Source organism: Drosophila pseudoobscura, chromosome X (assembly GCF_009870125.1).
Source record: "Drosophila pseudoobscura strain MV-25-SWS-2005 chromosome X, UCI_Dpse_MV25, whole genome shotgun sequence".
NCBI lineage: Eukaryota > Metazoa > Arthropoda > Insecta > Diptera > Drosophilidae > Drosophila > Drosophila pseudoobscura.
This window is the reverse complement of record NC_046683.1, coordinates 40,953,969-40,964,503: the sequence shown is the minus strand read 5'-3', so window position 1 is coordinate 40,964,503 and position 10,535 is coordinate 40,953,969. Positions and strand designations below refer to the sequence as shown.

Here is a 10,535-nt window from a genome sequence, read left to right as displayed (position 1 = left end):
ATATAAAGATATAATACATAATAAAATAATATAATATATAATACATAAAATATTTCCTTCGGCTATCGGTTATTTTTTGCATGCAAGGAATTTGTCTGTGGACTGAAATGGAGCCTCGGATAAATATATTTAGGGATAAAACAAGCTGAATTTATTGATGAGCAATTCCACTCTTAAAAAGGCTAGATATAGCCAGAAATACGCTAAATTGGCAGCACTGACTGACAAGAGAAGTACCGTCAAGGAGTATGAAGATTAAAAAAAGGTGAAGGGTATGTAAAGAGGATCACAGATAGAGGAAGGGAAGCAAAAAAGTAAAAATAAAAGAGCAAGAATGAGAGAGTGTTAGGATAATTAGTCAAAGGAAAGAAGGAGAAGATTTTCTGAGACAAAAGACAAGAATATGATGAATGGAACTATAGAAATACAGAGTGAGTTTAGTACGAATAACAGAAAAAAGGGAAATCCCGAAGGCCGGACATCAACAGCATTTCTCTACAATCATTGCACGAAAACCGACTAATATTGCCCAGAGATCTTTCATCAACTATCTTCACTTTCGCACATTTAAAAACAATATTGTTCGTGCTCTCTTAAATGGAGTCCCCAGCACACGCACGCAGAGAATCCCTCTCCCGCTCGCGCTCTCTCACGCTCTCTCCGTGGTGAGTTTTGGCAGCGGCGCCATCTATGGCAGAGCTTTACACCACCCAAAAAGCCGCCGCACAGCAACCGTTAAGAGTCGAAGAAGGCAAGGCAGCAAATCTTGAGGAAAAGGGTAATTGAGTTCGTATAATGGTGGCATGGTAGGATGGTGGTGTCGGTCATTAAGCCTACCACACAACAACCCCACTTCAGATGTGTGGGAGGGTGATCCGAGCTAATTCGAACGAAATTAGGCAAACATTTAATGAACCAATTAGCAGGATTTTGACCATACAGCTGCTCCCCCCAAAACCAATCAGACGGCCATGTCTCCATCTGCCCATGATGCGGCTACTCTGAATATTCGTTTCCGGTTTGGGCCGTATATCCGTGCAACATCCGCTGCACGAGGCGTGAGTGCACCTAAAAGATCCCGCAAACCCCACCTGAGAGGCGCATACATACATGTACATTAATAGATTCCACTCAGTCTTGGGCGGGGCCGGAGGGAAACCGCATGAGGAGCACGGATAATGCGGCGGAAGAGTAACATCAAAGGAGATTTCACTTTTACACATCAGTGTGTCCTGCCCCTCCCAGCCCGCACCTATGTACCTTCCAGGGCCCATCATTCTCGCTCCATTCGTGTGTCAACCCCAAGGAAAATTGCGTTTACTCACCTGAAAAGGAGACCAAAGAAAAAGAACGAGACAGAGGAGAACGTTAGTCAAGTAAAGAAAAGTTTTCGGCTTCGTTTTTATTTTTATTTTATATCTTATATGTTTATGTACGAGTGTGTATTTCTTTTAGACAATTCCCACATCCAAAAACAACAAAAAAAAAAAATAGGAAAAAGGGGAAAAGGAAACCACTTTGATATGAGTAAAGTGCAAAATTCTGTTGCATATATTCTTTCTTTTATTTTTTGTGTGGAACAAATTGCTTCTGGGGAAGGGGAGATATGGCAGTAATCTTTAGAGTTGAGTGTTAAAGCAGGACTTAAAGTCGACTAAAGCGTCCTTCGAGCGTCCTTATGCTTTGATCGACTTATGGACACAGAAAATATTTTCAACGAAAACTAAAATCAACTCGTTACATGATTCCCAATGCAAATGTGGGGGAAATACAGGCAGGAAAACATCTTAATATTTTGTGCTTTTAAGCAAAAGAGTTTATGAAAAGGGTATCCGAGGTATATTATTCTTTTTCTCTGTCCAACCCAATATTTCACACTCTTAAAGCAATTCCTTTCTCCCACCTCCCCCTGCAAAAACAACATGCATTTCGTGGGCACGACTGTTTCCAAAGTCCGAAGACAGAGAAATGCCATTTGTTCCTTCACCACTTTCCTCATTTAACCACGAGTTTGCCCCAATATCAGCCCCAAAATCCATGCATCTCAAGAGCATTCCACATTCGTGGCTATGCTTTTTTTTTGGAAGAAAGACTGTACTCCCGGACACGGACTCAAGGACGGAAATGGACTAAAGTTAGATTGATGATGTCTCAATAAACCACATTATTGGGGGGTTTCTGTGTGGTTTGTCTAGACGGCTAGCGACTGCAACAAAATAACGCAAAATTTATGGGGCATACACCTGCTTAAGGCCCAGGGCCAGGACCCCCCAGGCCTCGTGCCTCGTGCTTCGTGCCTCGAATGCTCTAATTGCTGAAGCAAAGTGGAATAAACTATGAGCAGGTCGGGCGGGCACCGGACCAGCTCCTTTTGATGTGGATGTTGATGTGGATGGCCTTCAAGAAAATGAATCACGAGCCAACTAACTGTAAAAATTCATTATGTCGCATGCCACAAGGAGGGTTTCGGTTCGGCACGGCTCGGGTCGGTTCCTTTCGGCCACGAGCAAAAGCAGATTTCGATGTTGGCGACAGAAAAGTTGTTTGTGACTGGAATTGGAATTCCTTTTGGCACGGACCCAACCGAACAGACAAATCATTTGGCAACCTGAGAGGGACACACAGAGAGAGAGAGAGAGAGAGAGAGAGAGACAGGGAGTGTGAGCATCCCCTGAAGGTTGTAGGATGTACAAGTATCTTCAACTTCGACTTCATCTTCATCCCAGGCCAGTAGCCCGATTGCCAGTCAAGTGTTAAAATCGATTAAAGAAAAGTTTATTGCTAAATTGCTAACTGGCTAACATTTCCCATGAACTGAACACCCCATCCCCCGACCACCCCTGCCCTCCCCTACCCTTGAACACTCAACACTCATCCTCCTTGCTGTCTCTAAACTTTGAAGATTTTGTTGGTGGTCGTTTTTTTGCAGGTTAGTTGCATATTTCTGCGGCTTAATTTGCCCGCAGGAGAAACTTAAAAAACAATTAGAAACTTTTCCCTTTTCGGGCCGCAATACATTCGAGCGGGCCCTCCGCCTGCCCTCTCCCGCTGCTAGTATCTCCGTGGACTTTCGGGGCGAATTATGAGCCAGAGATGCTCCTGCTCCGCCCCCAACCCGCCCGCCCTCTTCCACCGGGCTTAATTGGCCCTCTGATAACTTAAGAGTTGCAAACAAATTGAAAGGCTTCTTAGATTACGACCGAGATTTCGGACAGAGATTTTGTTGCCGGGAAACCAGAAACACGACATGAAGCGGAGCTTCAAAACTGGTTCTAAAAAAATTAGATACGCATTTTGTTTCAATACGTAAGCTGTTCAGTCCATAAATACATTCAACAAATGGCAACCAATAGGAAAAATAATTGTGCTTTATTGAGCCGGTTCAGAGCCTCTTTGTTGCGGCTACTGTTCAAAGGAACCGCTTCGAGAACCATTTAAATAATTAAATACACTTTTTATACGGAATATTCCTTGGGAAATCAATAAAATGTCATCTACAATCAATAAATGTATTACTTTTCCCATTCAATATGGAAAGAACCTGTGCAGAACCCCTGAACTGCAACTGGTTCAATAGTTGTATCGATAAAGATTCAGTACCGATGAGTGGTTCATCCATCGCTAAGACGCTTCTCTTTCCAATTTGTGGTCAAAATATTCTAATTCAGTGGAATGGAGAACGATTTGCAACGTACCAAGAGTCATCGCAAAGAATGCAGGAGTCTCTAAAAAATTTGGCAAGCGCCCACAAAAAGGATTCTTCGAAACAAGATAATGAATACAGTTCTCTGACATGTGCCTATCGGGCTGATGAAATGGCGCTGATGAGGCTTTTTATCAAGCAAAAGGGCATGCTGACGATGACAAATGCTCCTATGGCGGCGAATCTATGGAGGATCAGAAGAAGGAACGGAAGAAGATGGGACCTAATTCGGGTAAGACACAGGCAACACACTAAAGTGAGATATTTCTTATTAATTGCATCAATTAAAGCGCAAAAATGAGGAACCCTCTGTAGATCATTGATGTTTGGTTTCTGTACTATGTTTCCCACAATTCCCAGTGGCTTTCCCTTATATATGTTATTTTCCAAGACTGGCATCGATATAAAGTCTTCTCTGAACAGAACCTAAGGGAAAAAGCCAAGAAACTTCGGGCCAATGGCAGCCTTGCGGACAAACATCTTAGCCCTTCTTTGTCTGGGGACTACCCCTCTCAAGAGAATGCTCTATCGGGTTCCCTTTACTGCTACAGGCATCTAAATACCATTCCTATAGTCCGAGAGAAAGCACAGGAGAGCACTGCTGGGAAAGTGGGAAATCCACAAGAAATGACTCCGTTTGCAGGCCAGAAACCGGATGTTGGGACTGGAGTGAAAATTACCTCAAACTTGAGCCAAATTCATGGGAAAATGTGTGTGTTTGGTGGTAACAATTTCCAAAGCAATTTGGGTAGTGGATCCATTCATAACATCCATGGATGCCAGGAATAATACTCTACTAATGTGTGAATCTTTATTCCTTTTCCCGTTTTGTGCTGCACGATTCGTGGCTGCCATGAGAACGGCGGCGGCTGGTAGTTCCATAAGTTAGGATTTATCTTCTGAAAGCATTTTGCTTAATCTGGAGGCGAAACTTGAAACCTGCAACCGGAAAGCTGCAACCTGGGGTGCATCCCCAACTAAGGCAAATTTACATTCCTCTTCCTTTCCCGGATTCTCGGCTTTCTCCCCGCTGCTGCTGCTGCTGCTGCTCCTGCCTGCTGCCTTGCCTCCTCCTCTCTCGGTAAATTCTCGGGAAATTCTTAAACCGTTTAACTAATGCCCTGCTCTTAACCCCATTTCGGGGCTCCCCACCTGTGCCACCTGTGCTTCCCCTCTCACCATTTTTGGTATGGATCTGCGGGGCACTTGCCCCATCTCCAAGTTTGACCCAAAACAAAAGCAAAAAACAGAGAGAGAGGGAGAGGGAGAGGGAGAGACGCAGGCGGAGGCCTCTGCCCGGCAGAAGTATTTCAAATTAATATTACACGGGATTATTCTAAACGAGGGGGAACGTTGTGAGTTGCTGCGGACACCGCAACTCTACGGTTATACCCGATACTAAGTCAGTATGGCTCTCCTCCGGCAGACGCCGCTAATATTTAACAACACGACAAAGAGTGCGTGCGAGAGAGACAGAAAATCAGTCTGAGCGTGACGTCGGGCGCTGCGTAGCCACTGCAAATTGATTTGTTCCTTTTGGCTATAAAAATGATCTGATCTGATCCAGATTCAGCAATCTAATAGATATGGTCATTATCTATGATTCTGCGTTTTTAGTTTTCTCAAATCTGCAATATTGTGGATGCAACAGATTTTCGTCCTTTGTGGGGGCGGATGGGGGTGGGGCGAAATTCTGAGATATACGTTTTATAGTGACATCTTAAAGGAGTGTGTGCACCAAATTTGGTTACTCTAGCCTTAATAGTCTCTGAGATTTGTGGTTGCCTCAGATTTTCGTCCTTTGCGGGGGCGGAAGGGGGTGTGGCGAAATTTGAACAGGAAACGGTCAAGGTCCGATATCAAAGGAGTGTGGATACCAAATTTGGTTGCTCTGGCTTTTATAGGTTCTGAGATCCTTGAACTCACATTTTACAATTGGCAAAACCGACCATGAAACCTGTGTGTTAGAGTGAGACAGAGCGAGAAAGAGTGAAATTGTTTTCGTGATTCTGGCTGTAATAATTATACGATCTGGTTCAGATTTTGCACTCTAGAAGATATAGTCATCTTCTACGATTCTGCGTTTTTAGTTTTCTCGTATCGTCGAAATTGTGGATGCCACAGATTTTCGCCCTTTGTGGGGGCGGAAGTGGGCGGGGCAAAGTTTTGAAATATTTTTGGAGCAGTGACATATCACAGAAGTCTGGATCCAAAACATCGTTGCTCTAGCTCTTATAGTCTTTGAGCATTAGGCGCTGAAGGGGACGGACAGACGGACAGACGGACAGACGGACGGACGGACAGACGGACAGACAGACATGGCTCAATCGACTCGGCTATTGATGCTGATCAAGAATATATATACTTTATGGGGTCGGAAACGATTCCTTCTGGACGTTACACACATCCACTTTTACCACAAATCTAATATACCCCAATACTCATTTTGAGTATCGGGTATAAAAATTTGTAAATACCCTGCCAGAACGGATACTTCCATTTTGCGTAGACGTGTGCCAATGCAGAAAGGAAGAGTGACCCAAAAGTTCACGTACAGGATTGGAAATTGAATAGAAATCTCGGGATATCTCTCTCTTTCAAATAAACATACCACAAATCTTTTAGAATATGTAAATACATGCATAATACAGGAAGTTCATGGAACGATAACGTATCCTTCTTCGATCACACGAGGCTTGAGGGAAGGCCTTCTATAACTTAAGCTTCTATAAACAAATATCTTGGTATCTTTAATCTGTCGTATCTCGTATCTGAAAGAGTATGAAAAGCTTCGATCATCCTAGCCGGAAGTCGTTTTAATATACATATATATATTTTTTTGGCCTGTTGTTGGCCTCAAGAGCACTTGAAATTAATGAAAAGCATTTTCGATTGTAATTATGTATTCGTGACTGGAGGGGCATTTGCTTTCTCGCTCTCTCTTCCTCTCCTTCTCCTGGACCCTGGGACTCTGGTGGTCCTCCTCCTGTTGCTTTATTGATTCATCGGGGGGTGAGGAGGGGGGCTCCAGCTCATTAGGCATAATTTGGTCTCTTCTCCACTTTCTCGGCTCTGCTCTCTCTCTCTCTCTGTCTTTCTCTGATTGAGAGCTGGTAGGTTATGGCAGTTAGCTCCATAGCTTCAATTGACTGTAAATTTGCTGCTCTTCGAAAGCTTCAACTACTCATTAAAACAACAGCACAAAAAAAACACACACCGAAAGAGGGGAGGGAAAGTGGGGAGAAGAGAGCGGGTGAAGAAAGCAGAACAAAGAGAGTGGCGAAAGAAGGTCGAGCAGGAGAGAAAGTGCCGGCAGTGGAGTGCGGGGCAGAGTTTCAGTTAAAAGCCAAACACATTTTCCAGATTACGCATACGCCCCGTATGGCCGTTTTGCCTTCTCCGAAAGTTGTTTTCTTAATTGTACACACACACACACACACACACATACAAAAGATACATATGTATAGGGAGTAAGAAGATAAAAGACTGAAAAAAAGGATGAGAGAGGGAGGGGGGGCGGCCTGGCTTAAAAACTGCACCCCACTTGAGTCGTTGGGCCGGCCATTATCTGCATTTTTACGGTCCAAATCCATTTCCACCAGTCACAAAGAGGGAGAGAGGGAGGGAGTGCCGAAGGGGTGGAGTAGATGGATAGGCTAAGAAGAGAAACGGCAGAGCAGGCAGCTGTAATAACATAATGGCCAACAAAATGTCTGGGGCCTTAAAAGCAAAGGTAATCTCCGTACCCCCCTCTCTCTCTTTATTCGTTCTTGTGTGTGCGTGTGTGTGTGTGTGTATGGGATTTGCACAAAAGTAAAAGCTATCAAAAATGAAACAAAGAAACTACCAAAGAAACACACAGGAAAGACCAAAAAAGCAAAATAAGAGATTGGGGGACAGCAACAGTAAAACCAACAAACAAAAAATAACGGAGGATAACAGAAGGAGAGAGAAAAAGAAGAGTGCCAGAGAGAGGGAGGAAGAGATAGCGGCAGAGCAAACGAAAATTGCTTGGCAGTAGCATAAATAAATAGAGATAATTAGACCATAAAGACAACAAACACACACAAAAGAAGTGCAAAACCAAAAAGAGAGAAAGGCACACAAGGAACAGAGGGTAAGAGCAGGAGGGAGCATGCAGACAGAGAGAGAGAGAGAAGCAGAACGGGCGGGAAAGCTGCGAGCCGCGGCAAGGGCCGAGTCTCTACTGTTATACCCGGCACTCAGTCAGTATACGTCAGAGTATAAGCAAGCTTCTGATTTACGTAACTAATAAAACTGATACTTTATAGGTATCGGAGCCGATAGCTGCCGCTTGCTGGCTCTCTCTCAGTCTTTTGTTGGGAAAAATAGAGAACATAGAGAGAAAGAGAGCAACTACGAAGACTAGCTGTCCTCTAATGTTATTTCTAGCAATCCGTCCTCCCTTCAGCTAATGACGCTACATCTGTCTATCTCTCTCTCTTCGAGTACCTAAGAGAGTTTAAGCGATAACAGAATCAGAAGCGACCTCTATCGAAAGATGCCACAAATGACGTTTGATCTCGCTGTACAAATTTCCCATAAGCAAAAGGACACACTCGTTGTTTAGATATAACGAGATAAAGAGCCAAAAAAAAATACTCGATAGAAAGATTCCACCAGCGATAAATGTTTATCCAACACAAATTTCCCCTAAGCAAAAGGACACATTCCACTAATTCCAGTAATCGGAAAACCGCCAAGAATTCCACATTGTCTTCCCAATACCAAGGATATGCATACATTGATGGTTAGATCGCTAAAAACACCCATTTTCTATCCTCATTGTGACTCTCCCACAAACAACATGAAAAGTATACCCTTCTGTTTGCTCTACAACAAATACCCTATAGAGAGACCTTCATTTTCGCTGCTCGCTTATTTGTTTTTTTTTTGCGGTTTTAATTGCAACTGGAACATTTTTTGACTTTGGCACAGAAAAGCCACAGAAGCTGAAACAATGTTGACCACAAAAAACAAAAGCAAAAGCAAAAACAAAAACCAAAAGGGAAGGACAGATACGGGCGGGCGTGTGTATCTAGTACTGGTCGTGCATAAAGGTAGCACTAAGTTGACCATAATCTAGTTTGCATGGCGGTCCGAAGCGACCCGGACACGGACCCGGACAGCAGGCCCCAAATTAGGTGAAGGATATGACAGGGAAATTGTGCCACGCAGCACGGAGTATGTCCCCAAAAAAAGACCAGCAAAATGTTTACAGTGGACTGTCGGGGATTTTTATGGCTGCCACATTGTATAGTATGTGTGTGTGGCTTTTGCTGTGCAGATTCTGGATTTATCAAATATATTATGCCATTGCAGAATGGTCCTATAAATGTATGAAAAGGTTTTAGAAAAAAAAACCCTGAAATATGCGTGTGCCGGAGTTGTCGTGTGGCCACCCAAAGCTAGCGGATCGACGACAACCCTGACCAAGCGTGAAATGGCGGGAATTCCTTGCCAGTCTTTGCGCTATTATTATTCAGAAACGTTCGCATGGAAAATAAATGCATAAAACGTCAAGGTATTTAGAATTCTTATTACAAAGAGTAGGGCTCTTCCTTTTGTGCTGCGTGCATCTTCATTTAGCTGAAAATTCTAGCCAATGCCAAAGAGTTAATCAAGGAGTATCTCTGGTACTATTTGTCGGCAACAGTCCATAAGGGAAGGAGGAAGCTGCGGAGGAAGCTTCAGAGACGAGCAATAAAGAAACGAAGAACTGAACAGACTGAACCATACCCGGTTCCCAAAAAAAGAGAATTCAAAGTTATTTGATTGAGGAGCCATCGTAAAATTTTGTATTATTTTGAAACTACGGAGGGTTAATTGGTTGGCAGTTTTTTGCAACTACAAATACTATTTAAGAGGCTTGGTAAAACATTCAGATCTCTACTTCTATTAAAAGTACTTAAAAAAAAAAAAAAAAAAAAAAAAACGAAAAGAAATAAATAACAAAATAATTAAGAATAATAATTTTAAAAAAATGATTACAAATTATAATAAAAAACTATAATAATAATAATACACAATGATAATAAATATAATCAAATTAGAATTAGTAGTATTCATAATAAAAAATACAAGTTATAATAATAAAAAAATATTTGGCATACTAAAAATGTTAAAATAAGAAAATCATTCTGTTTAAAAGCACACAACTATGTGAACTCCATGTGGAATATACATATATATATATATATATATAAAAATAAATAAATTTATGCCAATTATTTGGGGATTCCGAAATAGTACTTCCGTGGCGCAAAATTGTATTTATTCCATAAGGTATACATATCTATAATTAACAAATCTCCGTTGGCCGTATACGTTTGAGTTTCGTCGTGGAGCCCTGCTTGATTTATGGATCGCAGCGTAGAGCCTATGCCAATATTCAAAGAGGCAAGTAATTTATTCTTCTTTAAGAGCCATTCGTGGTTATTAAATTTCTAGTATTTCTGTTTTTCTCTTACTAAATTTACCAACAAAAAAAGGTGGAAAAAACCTTTATTTCTTGCACTTTTTTTAAGTGTACTCTTCCGCTGTCATCGTGAATGCTCCGTTACGTTGCACCTGTCCAAATGCGTTCGTTTCACCAACTTTTCTTCCTTTTCTTCTTTTTTTTTTGGTTTTTGGCTTTTGCCATTTTGTGGCTGGAAAGCAGCAGAAAAAAGCGAAAGCTGAAAAGAGATTTCTGTGAATTTGCAACACGGAAAAACAGCGGCACAGCAGCCCCATTCTGTGGGGCCCCAAAACCCGCGGCCGTCGTGCCATTAGCATGCAAAACTGAGCTGCAAAAATTAGCGAATAGCCG

The 10,535-nt window shown here is 42.3% G+C and overlaps 1 protein-coding gene across 11 annotated transcripts in view; it reads right to left on the bottom strand.

Moving 5' to 3' along the window:
• Positions 1–10,535, bottom strand: part of rg (A kinase anchor protein rugose) — a 187,179-nt gene that overhangs the window by 94,378 nt on the left and 82,266 nt on the right. The window lies entirely within an intron of this gene.